The sequence below is a fragment of the Schistocerca americana genome, chromosome X, assembly GCF_021461395.2.
Source record: "Schistocerca americana isolate TAMUIC-IGC-003095 chromosome X, iqSchAmer2.1, whole genome shotgun sequence".
In the NCBI taxonomy this organism is placed as follows: Eukaryota; Metazoa; Arthropoda; class Insecta; order Orthoptera; family Acrididae; genus Schistocerca; species Schistocerca americana.
The window spans coordinates 406,325,780-406,353,080 of record NC_060130.1 but is presented as its reverse complement, the minus strand read 5'-3'; the positions used below and the strand labels follow the sequence as shown (position 1 = coordinate 406,353,080).

At 46.4% G+C, this 27,301-nt stretch overlaps 1 protein-coding gene and 2 non-coding genes across 3 annotated transcripts in view; 2 read left to right on the top strand and 1 right to left on the bottom strand.

Annotated features, from left to right (window-relative positions):
• The window catches only part of LOC124556488 (galactosylgalactosylxylosylprotein 3-beta-glucuronosyltransferase P-like), a 302,764-nt gene that overhangs the window by 213,737 nt on the left and 61,726 nt on the right, over nucleotides 1-27,301 (top strand). The window lies entirely within an intron of this gene.
• Nucleotides 957-1,031, bottom strand: Trnas-cga. Its single transcript has one exon. It is a non-coding gene; the product is annotated as a tRNA-Ser (tRNA).
• Trnas-cga lies at nucleotides 2,905-2,979 on the top strand. Its single transcript has one exon. It is a non-coding gene; the product is annotated as a tRNA-Ser (tRNA).

Here is a 27,301-nt window from a genome sequence, read left to right as displayed (position 1 = left end):
CTCTGCAGCGGAGTGTGCGCTGATATGAAACTTCCTGGCAGATTAAAACTGTGTGCCCGACCGAGACTCGAACTCGGGACCTTTGCCTTTCGCGGGCAAGTGCTCTACCAACTGAGCTACCGAAGCACGACTCACGCCCGGTACTCACAACTTTACTTCTGCCAGTACCTCGTCTCCTACCTTCCAAACTTTACAGAAGCTCTCCTGCGAAACATGCAGAACTAGCACTCCTGAAAGAAAGGACATTGCGGAGACATGGCTTAGCCACAGCCTGGGGGATGTTTCCAGAATGAGATTTTCACTCTGCAGCGGAGTGTGCGCTGATATGAAACTTCCTGGCAGATTAAAACTGTGTGCCCGACCGAGACTCGAACTCGGGATCTTTGCCTTTCGCGGGCAAGTGCTCTACCAACTGAGCTACCGAAGCACGACTCACGCCCGGTACTCACAGCTTTACTTCTGCCAGTACCTCGTCTCCTACCTTCCAAACTTTACAGAAGCTCTCCTGCGAAACATGCAGAACTAGCACTCCTGAAAGAAAGGACATTGCGGAGACATGGCTTAGCCACAGCCTGGGGGATGTTTCCAGAATGAGATTTTCACTCTGCAGCGGAGTGTGCGCTGATATGAAACTTCCTGGCAGATTAAAACTGTGTGCCCGACCGAGACTCGAACTCGGGACCTTTGCCTTTCGCGGGCAAGTGCTCTAACCAACTGAGCTACCGAAGCACGACTCACGCCCGGTACTCACAGCTTTACTTCTGCCAGTACCTCGTCTCCTACCTTCCAAACTTTACAGAAGCTCTCCTGCGAAACATGCAGAACTAGCACTCCTGAAAGAAAGGACATTGCGGAGACATGGCTTAGCCACAGCCTGGGGGATGTTACCAGAATGAGATTTTCACTCTGCAGCGGAGTGTGCGCTGATATGAAACTTCCTGGCAGATTAAAACTGTGTGCCTGACCGAGACTCGAACTCGGGACCTTTGCCTTTCGCGGGCAAGTGCTCTACCAACTGAGCTATCGAAGCACGACTCACGCCTGGTACTCACAGCTTTACTTCTGCCAGTACCTCGTCTCCTACCTTCCAAACTTTACAGAAGCTCTCCTGCGAAACATGCAGAACTAGCACTCCTGAAAGAAAGGACATTGCGGAGACATGGCTTAGCCACAGCCTGGGGGATGTTTCCAGAATGAGATTTTCACTCTGCAGCGGAGTGTGCGCTGATATGAAACTTCCTGGTAGATTAAAACTGTGTGCCCGATCGAGACTCGAACTCGGGACTTTTGCCTTTCGCGGGCAAGTGCTCTACCAACTGAGCTACCGAAGCACGACTCACGCCCGGTACTCACAGCTTTACTTCTGCCAGTACCTCGTCTCCTACCTTCCAAACTTTACAGAAGCTCTCCTGCGAAACATGTAGAACTAGCACTCCTGAAAGAAAGGACATTGCGGAGACATGGCTTAGCCACAGCCTGGGGGATGTTTCCAGAATGAGATTTTCACTCTGCAGCGGAGTGTGCGCTGATATGAAACTTCCTGGCAGATTAAAACTGTGTGCCCGACCGAGACTCGAACTCGGGACTTTTGCCTTTCGCGGGCAAGTGCTCTACCAACTGAGCTACCGAAGCACGACTCACGCCCGGTACTCACAGCTTTACTTCTGCCAGTACCTCGTCTCCTACCTTCCAAACTTTACAGAAGCTCTCCTGCGAAACATGCAGAACTAGCACTCCTGAAAGAAAGGACATTGCGGAGACATGGCTTAGCCACAGCCTGGGGGATGTTTCCAGAATGAGATTTTCACTCTGCAGCGGAGTGTGCGCTGATATGAAACTTCCTGGCAGATTAAAACTGTGTGCCCGACCGAGACTCGAACTCGGGACCTTTGCCTTTCGCGGGCAAGTGCTCTAACCAACTGAGCTACCGAAGCACGACTCACGCCCGGTACTCACAGCTTTACTTCTGCCAGTACCTCGTCTCCTACCTTCCAAACTTTACAGAAGCTCTCCTGCGAAACATGCAGAACTAGCACTCCTGAAAGAAAGGACATTGCGGAGACATGGCTTAGCCACAGCCTGGGGGATGTTTCCAGAATGAGATTTTCACTCTGCAGCGGAGTGTGCGCTGATATGAAACTTCCTGGCAGATTAAAACTGTGTGCCCGACCGAGACTCGAACTCGGGTCTTTTGCCTTTCACGGGCAAGTGCTCTACCAACTGAGCTACCGAAGCACGACTCACGCCCGGTACTCACAGCTTTACTTCTGCCAGTACCTCGTCTCCTACCTTCCAAACTTTACAGAAGCTCTCCTGCGAAACATGCAGAACTAGCACTCCTGAAAGAAAGGACATTGCGGAGACATGGCTTAGCCACAGCCTGGGGGATGTTTCCAGAATGAGATTTTCACTCTGCAGCGGAGTGTGCGCTGATATGAAACTTCCTGGCAGATTAAAACTGTGTGCCCGACCGAGACTCGAACTCGGGACCTTTGCCTTTCGCGGGCAAGTGCTCTACCAACTGAGCTACCGAAGCACGACTCACGCCCGGTACTCGCAGCTTTACTTCTGCCAGTACCTCGTCTCCTACCTTCCAAACTCTACAGAAGCTCTCCTGCGAAACATGCAGAACTAGCACTCCTGAAAGAAAGGACATTGCGGAGACATGGCTTAGCCACAGCCTGGGGGATGTTTCCAGAATGAGATTTTCACTCTGCAGCGGAGTGTGCGCTGATATGAAACTTCCTGGCAGATTAAAACTGTGTGCCCGACCGAGACTCGAACTCGGGACTTTCTTTCAGGAGTGCTAGTTCTGCATGTTTCGCAGGAGAGCTTCTGTAAAGTTTGGAAGGTAGGAGACGAGGTACTGGCAGAAGTAAAGCTGTGAGTACCGGGCGTGAGTCGTGCTTCGATAGCTCAGTTGGTAGAGCACTTGCCCGCGAAAGGCAAAGGTCCCGAGTTCGAGTCTCGGTCGGGCACACAGTTTTAATCTGCCAGGAAGTTTCATATCAGCGCACACTGCGCTGCAGAGTGAAAATCTCATTCTGGAAACATCCCCCAGGCTGTGGCTAAGCCATGTCTCCGCAATGTCCTTTCTTTCAGGAGTGCTAGTTCTGCATGTTTCGCAGGAGAGCTTCTGTAAAGTTTGGAAGGTAGGAGACGAGGTACTGGCAGAAGTAAAGCTGTGAGTACCGGGCGTGAGTCGTGCTTCGGTAGCTCAGTTGGTAGAGCACTTGCCCGCGAAAGGCAAAGGTCCCGAGTTCGAGTCTCGGTCGGGCACACAGTTTTAATCTGCCAGGAAGTTTCATATCAGCGCACACTCCGCTGCAGAGTGAAAATCTCATTCTGGAAGAATATTTGTGTTTCGGAGATGTTTGTTGAAAGCAGGTCTTAACGATTTCCAGGAAGGGTAACACGTGATGGATGGGGTGCCCCGTTAGGACCATCAGAAGGAATGCATTCGGCGTTATTCTGCGCTATTTTCGTAAACAGGTTCTGTTAGGACAAAAATTTCCATGCAGACAAGTTGAGACATCATAAAAGCTCCTACGAAATCGACCGTTAACTATTTCTGGGACACTATACAATTTCCGAGAGGTCGACTTTGCTCGTATTTTACATAGCCATGTGACATCAGCGTAACATTGAGAACCTTTCAGACGGTGAGTCGCCAAGCGGATGTTTCATGGTGATTCGTCGCCCACACTGGGTATGCGTGCACAGCTAGACACAGATCATTTGTCCTGTTAGGATCACTAGGGAGAAAGCAGCTTGTGCTATTCTGGAACAGATTTCTATAGCGTGATCTGTGACGTCAGTATCCAGAGGAATGACGTCAGAAACAGTAAACACATGTGCTGCCCAGAGGCGTTTCACGTATGAGACCAGTATGAGTGTGTCTTGGAGTTCTGTCGTGAGGTGGACAGGGGTGTGTGGTGTACCTCACGTGATGGGCGTAGACGTGACGGCAGAGGAGGAGATGCTGCAGAATCGGGCCACTGCAAGCAGCCTGGTTGCTGCAGCCCTAAGCCGCTAGCCTGAGGGAGGGCGGCCCATGGATGCAAGAGTGATGCTGTGGCGGCCGCGACCAGGGTAGGGTCGGAGCCAGAGGCAGCGGCGGCGATGGAGGCGGCAGTGGCGTCGGGCGTCGAGTGGCAGGATGTGCTTTTTATTAGAGATCTTTTGTTTAAACTGTATTCCATCGATTTCACCGACCAATATGATGCTGCGAATTAAAAAAAACTACCCCATACATGTGAAGAATATAGATGTAATTAATTTGCATAAATTTTTTATATGAACATGGTGGTAGTGCAGTAGTTAAGGGGAGGGTGTGTGTGAGTTGGTGACATGGAGTAGAACAGCAGGTTAAGTGCAGAACACTAGGTTAATTTGCATAATTTTTATGTAAAATGCATTACAACAGTTTAAAGGGGTGACAAAGAACAATGCACCAGAAATGGCGTTCAAAATCATGTGACATTCGAAAAGTCTACCAGAAAATTGTGGGAGGACATAACTAATTACTTTATTTCGTATCAAAGGCGGTATAATAGCTTAAGGAAATGGGGGTGACATGGAAAACAACTTAACAGAACAGTAGGTTAAGTGCCGGCAAAGGGCCAAACATTAGTTTAAGACACCCAGAGTACAGTGCCAAACATTAGTTTATGCAACGTGTTTTTCCCATGTAATGCCTTCTTATGAGACCTACATGTTTCCATACAGCAGAGAATGATGAGCAAGATTAGTCCAACCCCCACAAACAGATTTTTTTGTAAATAAGCAATATACCCTTGAATTTCATGTTGTGAGATCCTTCCTCTCCACCACCAGACTGCCATCTTGGATTACATCACAGAAGGGACAACAGTGCCCTCTGGTGGTAGTACTATGTACTAGGTCAGTTGGACTCCGGACCATGGAGTGAACACATTTGATGGCAGTACTACCTCTAATTGTTTAAGTAAAGACTGAAAATAAAGACTAAAAATAAAGACTGAAAATAAAGACTTATGTTCATCCTATCCAGCCCATTCCTTGGAAGAGGTGGCGGCCAGATGACTCAGGTTAGACATAGTCCAAATGCCCTTTCATTCCCGCCATTTTCTTAAGTTAGTGGAGGTAGCCCCACTGCCCTTTCTTTCCCACCATTTTCTCAGGTTATTGGAGGTATCCCATTTGACCTGTCTTCCCTCCAAAATTCAAACTTCCCACCAGGGGGGCGTGGCACTTTCCTGTCATCTTGGGTAACGATGCTCGCGTCATCAGCTGACATCATGGCAGCCATCTTGAATGACGTCAATCGCGTCATCAGCTGACGTCATGACCGCCATCTTGGATGACGTCATCAGCTGACGTCACGGCCGCCCTGTTGGATGACGTCATCAACTGACATTACGGCAGCCATCTTGGATAACGGTACTTTGGGGCCACACGAAGGTTGTCCCCCTACTATTGATTGCCTGGTGTGTTACTCCTCCTCCACGACTGCAGGCGCAGTTTTGTGCACACAATCACACCAGTCACAAGGCGTCACAGGTTTTGTTAGAAGTGTGATTCAATTTTTAAAAATCAAATTTCTGTTCGAGCTGAGAGACGTCCCTTGTGAGAGAAATCCAACATTTCTCATGAAACTGTGATTCAGGTTTCAGGTCTCCAACCTTTACCTCCTAGATGACTCTGATATGATACTTCTAAAGTGATTGTGAAGTTAGTCAGTAGTTTTTACATCTCTAAAACCTTTGACACAGTCCTCACGGTTGTGTAGTAAATGAAGCACACATTTATGCAACGTAAGACCAGGTGCGCAGCTTTAGAGACAACTTATCAGTTAAACAAACTCATTATCCCGAGGCAAAATGATAAGACATAAATCAGCCTCGATCAATATTGCATAAATGCTAAGATTTTCTCGAAGTGATTCGTTGATAATATTTTTTCGGGTTTCTAGAAGAACTGACAATCTCAATGATTATGTAATGATGAAGTAGACTGAAAAACCAAAAACATACGGTCAGTACATTTTGATCTAGTATATAACATTACAGGCTCTCCAAGGCTGTGCAACGGATGCTTCTGAATGATCGACTATTGTCTTTGAGAATGAGAGCCAAAGAGTTGAAGATAAGCAAAGACAGTGTGCGCGTTGTTGTTCACAAACATTCACAGATGTTGCGGTTATCCAACAATGCGTGGCCAAGGTGCTTCGAGCGATTCCGCAAGAAGCGTTTGCTGACAGTTTCAAATGGTTCAAATGGCTCTGAGCACTATGGGACTCAACTGCTGTGGTCATAAGTCCCCTAGAACTTAGAACTACTTAAACCTAACCAACCTAAGGACATCACACACATCCATGCCCGAGGCAGGATTCGAACCTGCGACCGTAACGGTCGTGCGGTTCCAGACTGTAGCGCCTTTAACCGCTCGGCCACTCCGGCCGGCCTGCTGACAGTTTCCAGTAACTTTATAACCGATGTCAGAAGTGTGTTGTGACGAATGCTGATTACTCTGAAGGCCGGTAAACGTGTTTTCTTCGTAACTCTTGTTTTCTTTACTTTTTGAGATCCTTCACTGAACTTTTCAGTCACCCCATGTTGTGTCTAGCAATCCTGCATACTCGGTTTGCTAGACAAAGAGTCGGACAATTCGTACTAACGAGTTTTATTACAGCAAGACAAGTACGTGTACTCAACATTGATCTGAGAACTCTTGTACCCTTTATACATTCTCATCCACAAGTGCAGTTACACAGCCGGCCGAAGTGGCCGAGCGGTTCTAGGCGCTACAGTCTGGAACCGCGCGCCCGCTACGGTCGCAGGTTCGAATCCTGCCTCGGGCATGGGTGTGTGTGATGTCCTTAGGTTAGTTAGGTTTAAGTAGTTCTAAGTTCTAGATGACTGATGACCTCAGATGTTAAGTCCCATAGTGCTCAGAGCCATTTGAACCATTTTTGCAGTTACACAGATGTGTCGCAAGCAACGGGCGAAATACTAAATAATCAGTCTTCTTCAGAATCGACAAACACAAGTAATACATCTGGTCCTAGCGACCGCCACTAACAAAGTCTGTCAACTGAACTGCAGTGGCTGCTGATCTCTAACTGAGCTACGTAGAGATTGCTAATGAAGAGGCTACGATGCGTCGGCTAACGAAGGGGCTAACGTAGCTGCTATCGAGGTGGGCTGCCACCAGTCGGGCGCGGCGCTTAGGTCGTATTCACCTAGAGCCGCTGCTGTCGCGTTGTCGTCTTGGAGGGTGGTCGGTTGGCTGATCTCTTCTCTGTCGTTCCTGACTGGCATGCCGGCGCTGACTTTTCACCGTAACGCAACTTGTGTGAACTGCATAGAAAGAGAACACATTTCACCTGGCGAAAGCTCTCAGTGCGTCCAGAGTCTGGATTCGAAGGCAGTGAACAACAACACCCTTCACAAGCAATTTTCAGTGGGATTCAGGTCGAGTGATCTAGTTATTTATCTATGCGATGAACTGATTCCCGGTGAAAATATCTGTACACGAGACGTATCTGCGTGGTTGAGCGTCTACAACAAGTAATATTAAAACAGTGATTCAACCATTATAAAAACGTTGATAAGCATCTCTGTAGACCTGAGTAATTCGCGCATGAAGGCCAGCAGGTCTTCATGTCCATCTATAAATTCCCTCATCCACATACAGTACACTGACTCGTTGAAAGCCATTCCTCTCATCCGAATGATTGATGGATGCTGACAGATTCCAGTTTCTTGCCAAATGAAAATACGACAGCTGTCACTATGCGAGCTAAATCTGTACTGATCCATCAAGAGAGCGGTCTTCCAATGACACGATGGCGTGCCCACAGTGAACACTACCTCTTGTGACGAGCAGAACGCAAGTGGCTCATTGCGACGTATACATAACACTTCCATGTAGTCTTCTGCGCACAGTTCCGTAAGAAACTACACTCACAGGACTGCAGCTATTATATGCACATTCGTGGTCCTGCTCATTTAGTTTGTATGACAACTAATATCAGTTTTTGACATGCGTCGTAGATCTCAGCAGTGCATGTCTGAACCGCCTGGGTACCTATCCAGAACTTGCAATTTGTTCCTACAGTTTATGAAACACGAAAGGAGAATTTATCTGTTTTCATCTGACTGGCCAGGGGTTCTCTATCGCAGTTCGTATCGTAAATGATGCTTCGCTGTCATACAGTCATACAGCTAGTTCAGCTATCCCGTGTATCATCTCTGTTTCATAACACTAAATGTTAAGTACCGGTGCACTCTTGATGCTGCACCTGCGTACAAGTGACGCAAGTTGATTCAGAGACGCTTATTTAATAGGGGCAGTTTTGTGCAGCACTACCGTGATAACAGACCATTAAACTTTGTCTCTTTATGTTCCGCCGCTTCATTTTTGGATTCTTCATCAGTATATGGATGCTGGATAGGCCGCGTACGTGTGCAGTACAAGAATGTAACTACATTCACGCAGATAGAAATTTTTATGGTTCCGTCGCTCAGTCTGTAAAAACGGAAGCCTTACAGGATCGCTTTTTGTCCGTTTGTCTGTCTGCTTTTCTGTTTGTCTGTTCGACCGTTAAGAACCCTTTTTCTCAGGAACTTGTAAACGTATCATGTTCAACTTTATGTCACATATTGAAGTCTACGGTGCCCTGGTAGTGTAAGAATTTTAAGTTTCTAAGTCAGTTCATTCAAAATGTAGGGCCATTTATGTCATATATCTTGATATTTGAAAACTCACTCATCAGATCCTACAGGATGCCTCCCGTTGACCTATAATCATGAAATTTGGCAGGGAGCAAGGTTTCACAGTAAAAGAAAGGATAAAATCCGAAAATTATTAATTTGCAATTATAAAACGTGAAAAAATATTGTTTGCCATTTTTGTCTGTTTGTCCGTCCGTCTGTTAAGACCCCTTTTCCTCTGGGACAGGTTAGTGTAGCAAGTTTAATTGTATGCCACATGCTGAGATCTATGGTTCCTTGGCAGTGTAAACAGTTTAAACTTCTAAATGAATGCAATCAAAAAATACGGCCATTGATGTCACATATTAGATACTCGAAAACTCACTCATTAAAGCCTGTAGGGTATTTCCCACTGATCTAGAATCATGAAATTCGGCAACAAGAAACGTTCCACAGCACAGGTTAAGGAAAAACTCCGGAAATTGTTAATTTCTAATTATATCACATGAAAGAAACATTTTTGTCATTTTTTATCCCTCTGACTCTCTTCATTTTTAAGACCCCTTTTTCTCTGGAACAGGTTGGCGTATCAAGTTCAAATTTATGTCACATAATAAAGTCTGTGATCCCTTTGGCGGTGTAAAAAATTAAGCTTGTCAGTCAATGCAATCAAAAGATACAGTCAATTATGTCACATATTTTGATATTCGCTAACTCACTCATCAAAACCTGTAGGATACTTCCTGTTGACCCTAGCATGAAATTCAACAAGAAGCTATATTTCACAGTACAAATAAGGTAAGAAAGCTGAAACTTGTTAAATTGTAATTATATCACATAAAAAATCGTTTTTCCATGTGAACATACGTCGTATTCATCACCCGTCTAGAGCATAACAAATGAACATTATTGCATGCAAACACAAAATATGCGTAAGTAAAATATATTTTATTGAATGATCTCTCTCCACATATGTAAACTGAAGTCCAAGCTCGCTTCTCTTTGTATGTCCGGGACAGTCTGAGGAACTACTGTAGAGATTTTAATATGGCCTTGGAACTGCTGTAGCCAACATCTTGGCCGTATCGATGGATGTAGATAACACGCTAAAATCTTTGAGATTCTCGATTCCCAGAATGGGTGAACCATATATATTCATAATTAGGTTTCTCTCTCCCCCCCCCTCCCCCCCTCTCACCATCTCTCTCTCTCTCTCTCTCTCTCTCTCTCTCTCTCTCTCGTCGGCCGCTGTGACCGGGTGGTCCTAGGCGCTTCAGACCGGAGCCGCGCTGCTGCTACGGTTGCAGGTTTGAATCCTGCCTCGAGCATGGATGTGTGTGATGTCCTTAGGTTAGTTAGGTTTAAGTAGTTCTAACTGTACGGGACTGATGACCTCAGATGTTAAGTCCCATAGTGCTTAGAGCCATATGACCATATTTCCGTCTCTCTCTCTCTCGGGTTTTTAAATGTCCGCACAATGCCTTAACGTCACTTGCGCTCAATCTTTAAAACATTAAAAAACCTAAATTCCTGGATGTACTGCAGCTTACATGCGGAGCAGAAGTATGACGACACAGAGAGCGTGTGCCTTAGTATGTTCCTTGGCCTTAAACGGCGGGTGTTGTCACGTCGATACGGCTGCGAGCGGCCAGTGGTAGGTTGCCAGAAGAGGCAGCTTCCGGGGCCACAAGCGCCGCCACACGGTTTCCTTTGTGCTATCAAGCCGCCGCGGGCAAACACACACTGCATACTTCGCTCTTTCCTCGTCTTTACCATAGACTTGCGTCGATCCTGCCATTTCTCCGTTCCCAATAAAAAGGAATTCAACTTCTTTTTATTCTCTCGCACTTTGATAATCACATTTTCTTTTCGCAGAACTGAGACTTTAACTTAGACTGCATAAGAATTTTACGAACGCAAATTTCGCCTAATAAGAAAAGAGAAGCACCTAGAAGACATGGTCGGATATCAATGTACATTTGCACACGTACACACCTTCGGCGGTTACGTAAATATTTAGATAACAGGTAGATTCGCACCAGAGTGCATTCGTTTTGTTCGTGTTTACTGTTGCCACCAGACTTGGTAGGGTATGTAAGGGGCGTGAACAGCGTCAGACGAGACAAGAAGCCCGAAAACAACCCGCTCTGCCCCCTCAGGACAGAGAATGAAAAGTGGAAAAACAAAAAAAAAAAAGTCAGATGAGTGATCACTGTAAAGGTCACGGAGATGCCGCGCACTCAGCGTTATCAGCACCTGACAGAGTTTGAAATGGGACACATTATGGATCGTCCATTTGGCCGGCTTGTCGAATCGTGCAAAATACTGATTTATGGAACAGTCGGATGTGACAGTCGCCTGATGTTGGTCTGCATAGGGAAGTGTGGTCAGGCATATTCGTCCTCAAGGTTCCGGTCGACTACGTCTGACAACAACAAGCACATCGTAAACCATCCACATCTGAACTTACCATCCGAGAACGAATAATAGCCTTCCTGCATCTTTCTGTGTCATCTCGCATCATTGGTCGGATGCCAGCGGTACCCGTATCAGGTCATCAGGTCGACTACCACCCTATGTGTAGGTTGCCGTTAAAAGCACAACATAAACGGCTGCTTTTGGAGTGGTGCCGTAACTGGGAAGCATAGACTGCTGACGAATGGCGTCGCATTGTGTTCATAGATGAATTGCGTCCTGCACTATCCTAGATGGCTATCGTCGGAGAATGTAACAGCAACCTGGGGAGATATCGCATGCCTCCAACGTTTTGGGGAAGTACAGCTGTGATTTTCTTGGTGTCATTACGTTGGGAGCTATCGATTATGCTATCAGGTCGGGGCTAGTAGTGACTGAGGGAATTCTGACGGCACAAGCGTACGTCGCGGACGTCCTGCTCCTCATACGTTGCGTCTCACGCGACAGTGTTGTGGAGCCACTTTTCAACAGGACAACCTTCGTCGGCACTTGACACCTGTCTCTATGAATTGTCTGAGTGATGTTGAGGTGCTCCCGCTACTAGCAACATCCCCAGGCCTGCCCCCAATAGAACCTATGTAGGACCAGCTCGGACTCCAACTGCATCGTAGTACCAGTCTGTAGGATGTCAAGGACTGCTTATAACAGGATACAGTTGATTCATGAGACCCTTCACTCCCGAATCAGTGCGTGCACCCAGATCACTGGGGATGCAGCGTCATAAAGATAAGTGGGCTCATACTGCCAAGTTCCGCTATTCCTTTCCAAATGTTCAAATGTATGTGACTTCCTAAGGGACCAAACTGCTGAGGTCATCGGTCCCTAGACTTACACACTCGTTGAACTGACTTATGCTAAGAACAACACACACACCCACGCCCGAGGGAGGACTTATGCTAAGAACAACACACACACCCACGCCCGAGGGAGGACTCGAACCTCCGGCGGGAGGGGCCGCGCAGTCCGTGACATGGTGCCTCAAACCGCGCGGCCACTCCGCGTGGCTGCTATTCCTTTGAGCAACACTTACTACCACTACTGGATAATAACTAACAAAATGGTTCAAATGGCTCTCAGCACTATGAGACTTAGCTTCTGAGGTCATCAGGCCACTAGAACTTAGAACTACTTAAACCTAACTAACCTAAGGACATCATACACATCTACGCCCGAGGCAGTATTCGAACCTGCGACCGTAGCGGTCGCGCGGTTCCAGACTGTAGCGCCTAGAACCGCTCGGCCACCCCGGCCTGCAATGACTAACAGTTTGCTGTGTGCTGACCAGAGGGAAATCCAACCCACCTACACTCACAAACATGGGAATAAAATGGAGGCGTCATGCAAGAAAATAACTCAGCAGGTAAATTATGGAAGGCCATTGCAGGTGCTAGGACCCAACCCAAACAGTTTTGTTCTGTGCGTTTGTGAAAATGATATATTGGTGCCCATTAAATTTGCTACACCAAGAAGGATAGTATATAACAGAATTTTACTTCCTGTGCTTATGTAGTATAGTAGGAAGAATATAAGATTAATTTGTAGGTGACTTGGGATATACAGAGTGTGAAATTTGGTACTCAGGGCTGCCACCTCTGGCGGCAACAATGGCTTCAAACCGGTTGCGCATCCAGTCGAACTGCGCCAGGATGACAGATGCAATACGTCGTCCCATGCTGCTTCTACTCTATGCCAGAATCCATCACTCATAGTCGCCGGCAAGTAATGGCTCACCATTATCTCGGCAAACCATGACCAGATGTTTTCAATGTATTGGGGATCTAGAGAGTTTGCTCGCAGGGGCAACAGTCAAACACCTGCAGTATCGAAGTGCATCGAGGTGACAGAAGTCATGGGATAGCGATATGCATATATACAGATGGCAGTAGTATCGCGTAGATAAGGTAGAAAAGTGCACTGCATTGGCGCAGCTGTAATTTGTACTCAGGTGATCCATGTTAAAAGGTTTCCGACGTGATTATGACAGCACGACGCGAATTAACGGATTTTGAAAGCGGAATAGTAGTCCGAGCTAAACGCATGGGACATTTCATTTCAGAAATCGTTAGGGAGTTCAATATTCCGAGATCCACGATGTCAAGAGTGTGCTGAGGTTACCAAATTTCAAGCAGTACCTCTCGTCGCGGACAACGCAGTGGCCGACGGCCTTCACTTACCCACCAAGAACAGCGACGTTTGCGTTGAGTTGTCGGTCCTAATAGACAAGTAACAGTGCATGAAATAACTGCTTAAATCAGTGTGGGATGGACGACGAACGTATCCGTTAGCAAAGTGCGGTGAAATTTGGTGTTAACGGGCTATGGTAGCAGACGACTGACGCGAGTGCCTTCGCTAATAGCACGACGTCGCTTGCAGCGCCTCTCCTGAGCCCGTGCCCATATCGGTTGGACCCTAGACGACTGAAAAACTTTGGCCTGCTCAGATGAGTCACGATTTCAGTTGGTAACAGTTGACGGTAGGGTTAGAGTGTGACGCAGACCGCACGAAGCCGTGGCCCAAGTTGTCAATAAGGCACTGTGGAAGCCTGCGATGGGTCCACAATGGTGCGGGTTGTCTTTACATGGAATGGACTGGGTCCTCTGGTCCAGTTGAACCGATCATTGACTGAAAATAGTTATGTTGGGCTAATTTTTTCCAAATAACGATGGAATTTTTATGGCTGACAGTGAGTCATGTCACCGTCCCACAGTTTTTCGCGATTGATTAGAAGAACATTCTGGACAATTTAGCCACCCCGAGCACTCGACTTGAATCCCATCGTACATTTATGAGATATGTCGATATCTCGATGTATCGAGAGATCAGTTCGTACACAAAATCCTGCGCCGGCAACACCCTCGCAGTTGTGAACGGCTATAGAGGCAGCAAGACCCATTATTTCTGCAGGGCACTTCAAACCACTTGTTGAGTCCCTGCTGCCACTTCGAGCTGCTGCACTACGCCGGCAAAAAGGAGGTCCAAATGGATGTTAGGAGGTGTTCCATGACTTTTGTCACCCCAGTATATAGCAGGGCAGCGCGGGTAACATTCGCTCTTGCGTTAATTTGTTGAAAGACAACGTCACGGAGATGTCGCGCAGGCGCCACACACAACACGTCAGAAACGCAACAGCTCCCATCCAGGCTACTGGACATGCGAACCAGAGGTGATCATCATGTCATGCACCCAATGGCATCCCTGTCATCAGTGCAGATTTTGGGCCAGTATGGTGATGACGAATGTACTTGAGCAAAATTCAGTCTCCTCAGAGCCTCCACAAACAAATACGTCCATTATAATGCTGTACGCAAAACCGAGACTCGTCTGAAAAGGTGAAATTGTACAGCTCCTGTGTCCAATGCTGTTGTTCGGCGTACCACTGTCGGCGTTCCTCTCAGCGATCGCATCAACACAAGTCGCATCAGTGGTCGCCGTGCTGACAGTCCGTGCTGCTCCAAACTTCGCCGTACTGTCCGTGTGGAATACTTTAACCGCTGTTAACAAGCCAATTCCCTGACACGAAGTACGTGACGTGGCTGCAGGATCCAGCACGGCCGAGCGAACGACATGTGAGATTTCGACGGCGCTAGTCGCGTGGGCCCGCTGAGACTTTGCACGACTTCGAACAGGGTCCTCCTGAGCCCATAGAGTCCATATCCACATGGCAATCGTGTGATCCCGACAACAGTGAGCAGCAATATCACGTAACAGGAAACCATTGCGTCGATAGTCCATGATACTGCTGCTGGTCCATCTCACACGATGCAAAACATGACCTCACAGGAAACCAACACTGAAATGCAATTTCTTAATGAGAAACCCACTGCGTCATCTTTCTTTACGCACATAATATAGATGCCGTTACTCATATCTCATTTGTGAGGCTGCACTCAAATAGTGATGATTTACATACCCAAGCATGTGATAAACTTCATATCACGTTTACGTTTGTTGCGTGCCACCTTCATTGCGTCGCAGTTTTAGTGACCAGAAGTGTACAGTTTAGGAGACTGTCCAAGACGCGCAGTAAATTGATGACTCAACAAAGCACAAAACTGAGCAGGTTTCATAAAATTAAACATAACTTAAAATTAAGTAGGATTCCTTTGAAAGAGAACATTCTTTGCAATGCAGTGTTTTTAACGTGGGAAAAGAGGGTTTTAAACAACAAAAACTAAAATTCCTAGCAAATAAGTCGAATGGCGAGATATAGAGTTCAAGCTTACCACTCAGATTTAAGGATTTGCGTACCCATAGCTAACTTTGCTGAACGTACTATTGTGAGAAACTTTGCTACTAGGCTGGATGTGAGGCACTACAACAATTGGTGGGAATCATGAGATGCGGAATCCTGTCTGGCTGACACCTTCAAACCTCCTGCACAGAAGCGCTGAACCACAAGTCTCACAAGGTCAACTCGCCACTGCGCATCATCTGATAATGACAAGCATCGAAACATCCCAATAAAGGTCCGTGTGCCAATGTTCTGGTTGTCTAAAAGTAATAACTAACATTAGGGACAGTTAGCCTGAGATAAATATTAGTTACTTTTAATCAATTATTTTGAATTATAGCTTGTGCTGGGAGAATATTATTCGTGTTAAAACAATCTTTGTAAATGGTAACGGCAGTCTGACTGAAAAGTAATATACTTTACAGAGATAAAACTGTGGAGTGGAGTTTATTGCACATCTAGTGCAGCTAATCCATTTATTTATTATTAACTGCAAGTGTTGTACTCAAGTGTAAGTTATATTTGATTAATGAGTCTAATTAATATAAATTAGTTTCAAAAGTGAACAAAAAATTTCGCACCACAGAAATAACTTTTTAACTGGGTGTTGAAAAAAAGTGACTGCTACAGAAATGAGGCCCGAACGTGAACCCACAGGGTGACAATTATTGAACTACATAAAAAACGTAAATTAGTTAAAACTCCAGCGTGTACACACTTTATTCAACATACAAACGTCACTACAGATATTCAGATGTATGTTATGACATGTTCGATACGTGTGCCATCACTGGCGACGATGTGGCGCAGAAGAATAGCGAAATTCTGCATTACCCGCTGAAGTGTCGGAGCATCATGCAGTCGATGACGGGAATGGCTGTTTTCAACTCAGCAGTGGTTTTGGGATTATTGCTGTACACCTTGTCATTAATATAGCCCCACAAAAAGGAGTCGCACGTGTTCAGATCCGGAAAATATGGCGGCCATTCGAGGCCCATGCCAGTGGCCTCTGGGTACCCAAGAGCCAGAATGCAGTCCCCAAAGTACGCCTCCAGGACATCAAACACTCTCCTGCTTCGGTGGGGTCGAGCTCTGTCTTGCATGAACCACATCTTCTCCAAATCAGGGTCGCTTTGGATAATGGTGATGAAATCATCTTCCAAATCCCTCACGTGCCTATCGATACTCACCGTACCATCAAGGAATATCGCACCAATTATTCCGTGACTGGACATTGCAGTCCGCAGCTCGTGGTCGTGTGGTAGCGTTTTCGCTTCCGGCGCCCGGGTTCCCGGGTTCGATTCTCGGCAGGGCCAGGGATTTTCTCTGCCTGGTGATGACTGGGTGTTGTGTGCTGTCCTTAGGTTAGTTAGGTTTAAGTAGTTCTAAGTTCTAGGGGACTTATGACCATAGATGTTAAGTCCCATAGTGCTCAGAGCCATTTGAACTATTTTTGAACTGGACATTGCACACCATAGTCACCCGTTGAGGGCGAAGAGACTTCTCTATCGCAAAATGCGGTTTTCCAGTCCCCCAAATGCGCCAGTTTTGCTTATTGACGAACCTATCCTAATAAAAGTGGGCTTCGTCGCTAAAACAAACCATACTAATTCCCATCATGCCCCGCGGCTAATCGTGCAGTTTGAACGTTCTAACGCAAACCGTTCAGAAGTTATGACGATTTTATTTCACATAGTTCAATAATCGTTACCGTGTAACTAAACCGTTATCACAATCTTTTTCGTTAGGTAATGCTTACTTTCTCTAAATGGCAAATCGGTCTGTATGAGTGTTGGAACTTAAATAGTAGCACCTATTTATTCACAACCGATACAAAAGAGTTACGTGTTTGCACCTGTTACTGTCCTTCAAAGTAGTCACCACCGTTGTGTAGAACCCGTTGCCAGGGATGTGGAAGGCGTAGTATACCGTTAGCAGAGCCTGTTCTGTTTATGGTGCGAATGGAGCGGTCTACGGCCTGTCGAATCTCTGGAACAGTTCTGAAGCGAATGCCACGAAGTGGTTCCTTCATCTTCGGAACCAAATCAAAGTCACAAGGACTTAAGTCAGGGAAGTATCGTGGATGGTACAGTACTTCCCAGTCCCATCGACCGAACAGAGCAGCCACAGCTTGCGTTGTATGCGACCGTGCATTGGCGTGCAAAACGGTGGGTGGATTGCGCAGAAAGTGTCGCCGCTTCTTTCGTAAAGCTGATCGCAGTTGATGCTCCAAACACGAACAGTAATACTGTGCATTGACGGTCTGCCGTGGAGGAACGTAATACGTTAGGATAACACCATCGCATTCGTACATCAGAATCACCATAACATACTGGAGCTCTGACGCACTTTCGACTTCCGCGGCGACCCATAATTACGCCATTCGTTGGATTTTCGTTTCAGTTTTGGCTCGTACAACGTGGCCCATGTCTCATCCAGTGTTACGATATGGCGTAAGAAAACCTCTCTTCGCGCTCATAGCGCTCCAAGTGCGTCTGAGCAGCGTCGTAACGCATCCATTGGTGCATTTCCGTCAAGTGATGCGGAACCCATCATGATGCGGTTTTTCGCATGCCCATGCGTTCTTTCAGGATGCGAAGCACAGTCGTATGCACTAATCCGGTTTCGTGGGCGAGCTCACGAATCGTATGGCGTCGATCACTGTCCACTAACGCGGCAACAGCATGCTCTTCTTCTTCAGAGACGCTAGGACGACCTGCCCAATGCATGTCTGCCACAGTCTGCCGACCTTCGTTGAAGGCTTTTATCCAACGTGCCACTGTTCTGTACGGCAATACCGATTCCCCGCACGCATCTTGAAGACCTTGATGACACTCTCGTGCTGCACGGTTTCTGGCACATTCAGTCTTGATCCAACTCCGTTGCTCCTGTTTCGAAAACATAGTGACATCGTTACCTTAGACCGCTCGCTCAGAAGTGACTGTGTTTCCCTCGATTGTGACAGGCCGTTGTGGCCGAGCGGTTCTAGGCGCTTCAGTCTGGAACCGCGCGACCACTACGGTCGCAGGTTCGAATCCTGCCTCGGTCATGAATTTGTGTGATGTCCTTAGGTTAGTTAGGTTTAAGTAGATCTAAGTTCTAGGGGACTGATGATCTCAGAAGTTAAGTCCCATAGCGCTCAGAGCCATTTGAACCGTTCCTCCTCGATTGTGCGCACGCCGGTGACGTGGTACGGGCGAGTCCATTTGCTCGGAGGTAAGGTAGGTATGTCAACAACGTGATCTATCAGCGACAATAGTAGATTCCACTGCGTGGTGTCTCCACAGCAGTGTTGACATTATTTAAGTTCCAACCTACGTATATGCACCTTGGCGTCTCTATGGGTGCTTCAGAGGACAGTGTCAAACAGTCAACTTCTGATTTCGTCTGCTTCTATGTGGACAGCAGTCTGTCAGTATTTTATATCCTATGCTCCCTGTTTGTATAGGATACTAGCTGAGAATCCAGCATTGCCCGGGTATATATTTACTGCATTCTTCTATCAGTCCATCTCCTCCCTGCACCCCCCTCCTCTCTCTCTCTCTCTCTCTCTCTCTCTCTCTCTCTCTCTCTCTCTCTCCCAGTTCACCCCCTCTCTGTCCACCTCCTCCACATCCACCCTTTATCCACCTCTTCTTGCTTCTCTCTCTGTCCATCGCCTCCTACCCCTCTCTGTGTCCATCTGCCCCACGCCCTCTGTCCATCTGTTCCTTCCCCCTCTATCCATCTGCTCCTTCTCTTTCTATCCACCACCTCCTTCTCCCCCTCCTCCTCCTCCTCCTCCTCCTCCTCCTCCTCCTCCTCCTCCCCCTCCCCCTCCCCCCCCTCCCCCCTCTTTCTGATCACCTCCTCCTCCCCTTCTATCTGTGTCCATTCCCCTTCTCGGTCTGTCCACCTCCTCTTTTCCCCTTTTATCTCTCCATTTTGTCATATCCACCAGAATAGGAGGCTGGAGGTTCCTACCCCAACGGCATTTCTTCAGATCGTAACTAATACGACTACCAAATTTGGTTGAAATCCTTCCAGGAGAATTATACCAGTGCTTTTGTCCATCTACGCACATGTCTAGTATATTTCTCATCTGTTCAACATATTTCACACGTATCTGTATACATATTTAACCTGTATCTCCAGCGAATTTCACCCTGCTGTTTCATTTTCACGCAGCTCAATGGTACTGGCGTTGTATCTCCTGAACTATGTGTCGTGCAATGATAAGCCTATAATTTTGCAGGTACACCCACTGGTATGTGTGGCTACTGTCTGAAAATGTATTATAAGTGAAATTAATAGTAAAGAAGTAATAAATTAAAATGTCGTACATAATGGTTCAAAATGGTTCAAATGGCTCTGAGCACTATGGGACTTAACTTCTGAGATTATCAGTCCCCTAGAACTTAGAACTATTTAAACCTAACTAACCTAAGGACATCACACACATCCATGCCCGAGGCAGGATTCGAACCTGCGACCGTAGCGGTCGCGCGGTTCCAGACTGCCACGCCTAGAACCGCTCGGCCACACCGGCTGGCCGTACATAATGCTGCATCTTTTCACGAATCTCAGTATTTTACATTATACAACTGAACAATATGTTGTACAACGTGTACAACGATGTATTTGTCACGGATTGCGCAGCCTCTCCGCCGGGGGTTGGAGTCCTCCCCCGGGCATGAGAGTGTGTGTTGTTCTTAGCATAAGTTAGTTTAAGTAGTGTGTAAGTCTAGGGACCGATGACCTGAGCCGTTTGGTCACTTTGGAATTCACACACATTTGAACTTTTTTGAACGATGTATTTTTGCTGGTTCATTCAGCGTCGTATGTCGATACAGCTTGCTAAACGTATTGCGAATAGAGTTAGTAGCAAAGAAGGAATAATTTTAACGCCATGAATGACGGGACAATTTTTCGCGCATCTCATGGTTTCTGACGTCATATCTCTTGAACTATGTTTCGTACAATGATATCATTTTCCTTTTACATTCATTGGTATGCTTGAACACTGTCTGCAAAATATGTCGTGAATGTAATTAATAGTAAAGAAGTAATATATTAAAACGTCATGCCTTATGCATCACTTTCACTGCATGAACAGTGAAAATGTAGCAAGCGGTACACTTTTTCTCTTTCAATATTTTGTGGGGGTTGCCAGCGAGACAAAAATTTCGTAAAGGTTTGGAATTATTTGTAAAGTTTGTTGCAAGTCATTAAGTGCTGTCACCCTCTAATTAAGTGAATAAAACATGGCTATTCGCACATAGTAGGATACACTGTTTTTTCACTCCCGTCCCCACCCTTTTGGTAGACTGGTAGATGTCTACCCCACAGCGATTCTATCCAGCCAGTAAGTGACAAGTGTACCAAGTTTGGTTGAAATACGTCCAGATGTTTACGAGGAGATGGGGAACATACATACGAGGGGCGTTTAATTAGTAATGCCAACCATTTTTTTTTTCGGCCAGTTTCAGCTGAAAAAATATGCGATGTTTGTTGTGGGACGTCATGGAGTATTCCCTCTTCAGCCCCTATAGTTTCATAAAGTTCTGATAGATGGCGGCGCTATACAGAGCCTTCAAAATGGCGTCTGTAACGAAGGTACTTTCCAAGCAGAGTGCTATCATTAAGTTACTTTTGGCAGAAAACAAGAGCATCGCAAATATTCATAGGCTCTTGCAGAATGTCTACGGAGACATGACAGTGAACAAAAGCGCGGTGAGTCGTTGGGCGAGGCGTCTGCCATCATCACAACAAAGTCGAGCAAACCTGTCTGCTCTCCCGCGTGCGAGCCGGCCGCACACAGCTGTGACTCGTGCGGTGTGGGAGCGTGTGGACACACACAATCAAAAATCTCGCTGTTAAACCGGACGTTTTTGTTGATAATGCTGACACACTCGTCCACCAGTTGGAGTGCTCAAAGGCCTGAGCCCGCTGGATTCCTCGCCACCTAAAAGAAGACTACGAAGAGCAACAGAGGATCATCTGTGCGGAATTGCTTGTGCATTAGGAAGCTAATCGTGCCCGTTTTCTTGTCGATCATCGTCACAGGCTATAAAATACGGTTCTTTACTTCGAACCGGAAACAAAACGGCAATCCAGAGAGTGACGCCACATCACCTCTCCTCCAAAGAAAAAGTTCGAAGCAGCACCCTCAGCCGGTAAAGTCATGGCGATGGTCTTCTGGGACTCTGAAGGGGCTATTCTGTTTAACGTCCTCCATCATGGTGCAACGATCAATTCTAAAATGTATTGTGCCACCCTCAGGAAATTGAAGAAACGACTTCATCCTGTTCGTCGCCACAAACATGCAAGAGAGCTTCTTCTCCATGACAACTCAGGGGCTCACAAAACGCAGTGCACCCGAGAGGATCTCATAGAACTTAATTGGACTGTTATTCCTCATACACCCTGCAGCCCCAATTTTGTACCTACCGACTACTATCTGTTGGCCCAGCAGAGAATACACTTCGCGGGAAGCAGTACGTGGATGAGGAGAAGGTTATTGATTCAGCGAGACGTTGACTCTGATGTCGACCAGTAGAGAGGTACCACGCGGACACACGTGCCGTCCCAGTACGGTGGCGTAAGGCCGTTGCGTTGAACGGATATCATGTTGAAAACTAGGATTTTGTAGCCAAAAGAGTGGGGAATAATATGATGTACTGGAATCTTGAATAAAACCAACCTGCTTTCATAAAAGTAATAACTTGCATTACTTACTGCACGCCCCTCGTGCGTACATACGTATACACGTACATCCATTTCTACAGTGGATATTTGTTGTCCGAGTAAGCGTTACCAAAATCCTATGCGAACCATCGCTGTTTGATGAACCGCGTCACCCCTGTCTTTCGGAATGTTTGGCTGCATATATAAGTACTTCCGTAGGGCCGCTAATCCATTAGTACAGGGGGAGACAGTTGATAGAAATGACGACGTGTTTCTCAGTGCCTTCTGGACACTGCTACAACAGTACTACTTAGAGGATGCCAGGATGACTCACTGTACAGAATCTCCTTATCGTACGATGTTCCATACTGACTCAGTTGTTGATGTTCAGAATTTCTCACGTTTGCCTGCAGAGGTCATACCTTGTTAGTGTGCTCTTGAATACCTTCTTCTCCGCAGGCACAGTCGTTTGTTCCCTTTCTTCTAATTGGGTGCAAGTATATGGCGCATTGAGCAGTGGTCCATCACAAAGCGAGCAAGATCTCTTGAGGGTTGGTTGGTTTGTGGGATTAAAGGGACCAGACTGCAACGGTCATCGGTCCCAGTCCTCTTGAGGGATACCGGCGTCTTAAATCGGACCTTTGCAAATGTCAGACTGCTCCGTGCCAGTGTTCCGCACCCCTTTTATCGGCTCTTTCTATCGATGTAATTTGCTTCAAGGATGCTCCAGAGGCTGCAATGTAGTTCAGACCATTCACTGACCAACATTCTTCTCGTCGGCCTAATAAAAAAAATGAGGCTTCAGTTCGGATGAAAAAGTGGAATTAGCTGTGAAGAGATGAGTGCACGCCAGAAACTGCGTTCTATGAAGAAGCCATAATGAAGCTGGTGCCACAAGGTGAAGAATATACCGAAAGACTTTGTTCGTTTGTTGGAAATGCCGTGTGGCTAGGGCCTCCCGTCAGGTAGACCGTTCGCCTGGTGCAAGTCTTTCGAGTTGACGCCACTTCGGTGACTTGCATGTCGATGGGGATGAAATGATAATGTTAAGGACAACACAACACCCAGTCCCTGAGCGGAGAAAATCTACAACCCAGCCGGGAATCTGACCCGGGCCGTGAGGTATGACATTCCGTCGCGCTGACCACTCAGCTTCCAAGGGCGGACTGTTCGTTTGTTGAAAAACTGTCATAAGATTTATATTGATCGTGTATTATTTATTTTCTCTTACATACTAAACATTTTGTTTGTTAATGGTTCATGCATTCTCGATGAGACGCAGTTCCGCCTGAACAAAATCTGTTTTACTGGAAACAACAAGTAGGAGAATGTCGAAAATATCTAGACTCTTGTTTAGGAGAGCAAGGTTCATATGTCTGTTGGACCACCCAAATTCCAGTTCCTTGGGTTCCGTAAATCACTTCAGATGAATACCATGACGGTTCTTACGGTTGCACTTTTCCCTTCCCAATCGGGTACAACTGATTTTATGTTTCATTTCTAGTGAACTTGACTTCGAAGAGACGTTAACCTCCAACATTACTTCTCTCATAATAGGGTAGTATGATCTCTTCGCCAAAAGGGATGGCGACAATAACGATGAATCACCAGTCAATCCGTCTGCGGATTACGACGTGACTTACCAGTAAGTAAGTAGTGAGCCTTCGATGGAGAAGGGCAAAGAAAAATATTTATCATTGCTTTGTAGAGGATCAATATTATAATTTTATAGGCCCAGATAGCTCGCATTTCAACTCGTTGTATTTTTGAGGTGTTCGAAATCTTCTGACGTTGACGCTTGTCGAATCAGGTGTCAAGAAATAGGTAACGTCAGATCTCGTCACAAATGTGGACATCGAGAGTTTGATAATGGCTGTCAGATCCCCAGTCTCGACCCACCACGTGGCAACACGCGCTTAGCCGCCTCCCAGTGTCAGTAATCAGCTCGGCAACAAATTCACACTGGACATACACTCCTGGAAATGGAAAAAAGAACACATTGACACCGGTGTGTCAGACCCACCATACTTGCTCCGGACACTGCGAGAGGGCTGTACAAGCAATGATCACACGCACGGCACAGCGGACACACCAGGAACCGCGGTGTTGGCCGTCGAATGGCGCTAGCTGCGCAGAATTTGTGCACCGCCGCCGTCAGTGTCAGCCAGTTTGCCGTGGCATACGGAGCTCCATCGCAGTCTTTAACACTGGTAGCATGCCGCGACAGCGTGGACGTGAACCGTATGTGCAGTTGACGGACTTTGAGCGAGGGCGTATAGTGGGCATGCGGGAGGCCGGGTGGACGTACCGCCGAATTGCTCAACACGTGGGGCGTGAGGTCTCCACAGTACATCGATGTTGTCGGCAGTGGTCGGCGGAAGGTGCACGTGCCCGTCGACCTGGGACCGGACCACAGCGACGCACGGATGCACGCCAAGATCGTAGGATCCTACGCAGTGCCGTAGGGGACCGCACCGCCACTTCCCAGCAAATTAGGGACACTGTTGCTCCTGGGGTATCGGCGAGGACCATTCGCAACCGTCTCCATGAAGCTGGGCTACGGTCACGCACACCGTTAGGCCGTCTTCCGCTCACGCCCCAACATCGTGCAGCCCGCCTCCAGTGGTGTCGCGACAGGCGTGAATGGAGGGACGAATGGAGACGTGTCGTCTTCAGCGATGAGAGTCGCTTCTGCCTTGGTGCCAATGATGGTCGTATGCGTGTTTGGCGCCGTGCAGGTGAGCGCCACAATCAGGACTGCATACGACCGAGGCACACAGGGCCAACACCCGGCATCATGGTGTGTGGAGCGATCTCCTACACTGGCCGTACACCACTGGTGATCGTCGAGGGGACACTGAATAGTGCACGGTACATCCAAACCGTCATCGAACCCATCGTTCTACCATTCCTAGACCGGCAAGGGAACTTGCTGTTCCAACAGGACAATGCACGTCCGCATGTATCCCGTGCCACCCAACGTGCTCTAGAAGGTGTAAGTCAACTACCCTGGCCAGCAATATCTCCGGATCTGTCCCCCATTGAGCACGTTTGGGACTGGATGAAGCGTCGTCTCACGCGGTCTGCACGTCCAGCACGAACGCTGGTCCAACTGAGGCGCCAGGTGGAAATGGCATGGCAAGCCGTTCCACAGGACTACATCCAGCATCTCTACGATCGTCTCCATGGGAGAATAGCAGCCTGCATTGCTGCGAAAGGTGGATATACACTGTACTAGTGCCGACATTGTGCATGCTCTGTTGCCTGTGTCTATGTGCCTGTGGTTCTGTCAGTGTGATCATGTGATGTATCTGACCCCAGGAATGTGTCAATAAAGTTTCCCCTTCCTGGGACAATGAATTCACGGTGTTCTTATTTCAATTTCCAGGAGTGTATTTCGCACACTCCTACATGAGAAGTATTCCAAAGATATGGGTCCAGTAGCAAAAACGACTCACCTCTGCAACAGGAATGGATTGGTTGACGTTCAGAATAAGGGAAGCTGATCTAAACACATACAATATTTAATATATTGTGCGTAAGGCCGTTTCCTGTTTGTTGTCAAGGGTAAGGTCGTTTCCTGTTTGTTGTCAACTGCAGGAAGATACGGTATGGTAGTCACACCGGATGGTATAAAAGAATTCGGGCAGTTAGTTTTCGCTTCACAGCAAGGAATTTTTAGCTCGCTAAAAAATATTTGAGCTCTTTCATGATTCGATTATTCATTTTGATACTCGCTTCCTTTGATTTAAGTTTTTTCTTCCTAATTGATGAAACAACTGAGCTTATCCAATCGTCGATGTGTTTACTTGTTTTAATCTTCCAGTACATTTTGTTTTGTTGTTCTCTCAAAGCTAATTTCCTTAACACTCAACGATCGTGAACACTCAACGTTGTTTGCACAGCGCTGCAGATGACCACCATACATCGGGAACTGCCTTCTCCGCGGCATAGAATTATCTCACCTCGAAAAGCAAATGATTGCTCTCAATGATTCCTGCAGTGCCACAAGAAGTAATATCCGAAACGCCGCGCGATTTTCATTCATATTATATATTCGGAAACGTTACAGAGTTTTCCTTTTCTTTAAAAATTTAATTTATCTGAATTTTTCTGTAATGCAGGAATCTATTCATAACTGTTCGTTGGCATCTTCCCCTTAGCTCTGCTTGAAAGCTACTAACTTTGGCTCGCACATCGTCATGTCTGCCTTCTTATTACATTGAATGCCATGGATATTGACTTCATCGATATTGGCATTCTTTGTACCACTCTGAATTCATTTCAAGATATCTCCAGACACCATTTTCTTTGAAGACACGTGCGCCAATGCATTTGCATTTTTACCTCTCTGCTCTACTCTTTAAACCTAGTGTTGATTTTGCCTCAAGGCAGAGTTCGTTAAATGTGGAGAACGAATTTACCCTCTCGGCAGAAATTTGCTTGAATAATTGTTGCCTCAAAGAGACACAAATTTTTCTTTCACCACATACTTTTAAACATTCAAAATAACATAACAAACAAGAGAGGAAGGAGACAATGAAACAAATCAGATACCACCGAAACAGATGGCCAATAGTCAACTAAACTACAACTACTATATTGCGCTATTACTGTAGTCTGTGGCTGTTACTATGATACTAAATACTTTGTATGAGCAGTGTTTCTTATAATACTGATCTACTTTTGCTAACCACTACACTGTCATCAAAAACACCGCACATACTTACAATGTAATCTCTGAATATAACTTATTGAATAATTAACAGTAAATAGTCATCTGAATTATTTGTCTTAAAATGACACAATTGTATGGTGAAAGTAATATCCATGATTATTAAAAACATTAAAGACAATTTAAACATGACTACAGAGTATCAGTTATTCAGAGAAAATCTTCAGATTGTCTGACACTAGTACAATATACTAACAAGACAGTAAATGTAACTTCAGTTGTGGCCTTATGGCTATTTTACAATATTTGTATCTTAAGGGACGTAATACATTGCCTGAACTGTAATCTACGGTTGTTATTAGCTACAAAAAAATTCAGTGGTCGGTTTAATATTATTCACTTGCTTCTGTACTCATACATGAAATACTGTACGTAGCATTACTTCGCAAATCATCCTGCAAATGTTACTCAAGACCATAATCATTACACTGATTAATAATTAAAACTTAACATCGTTACTGCTCCTAGCATTGATTTAGGGCACACAAAATCCATCAT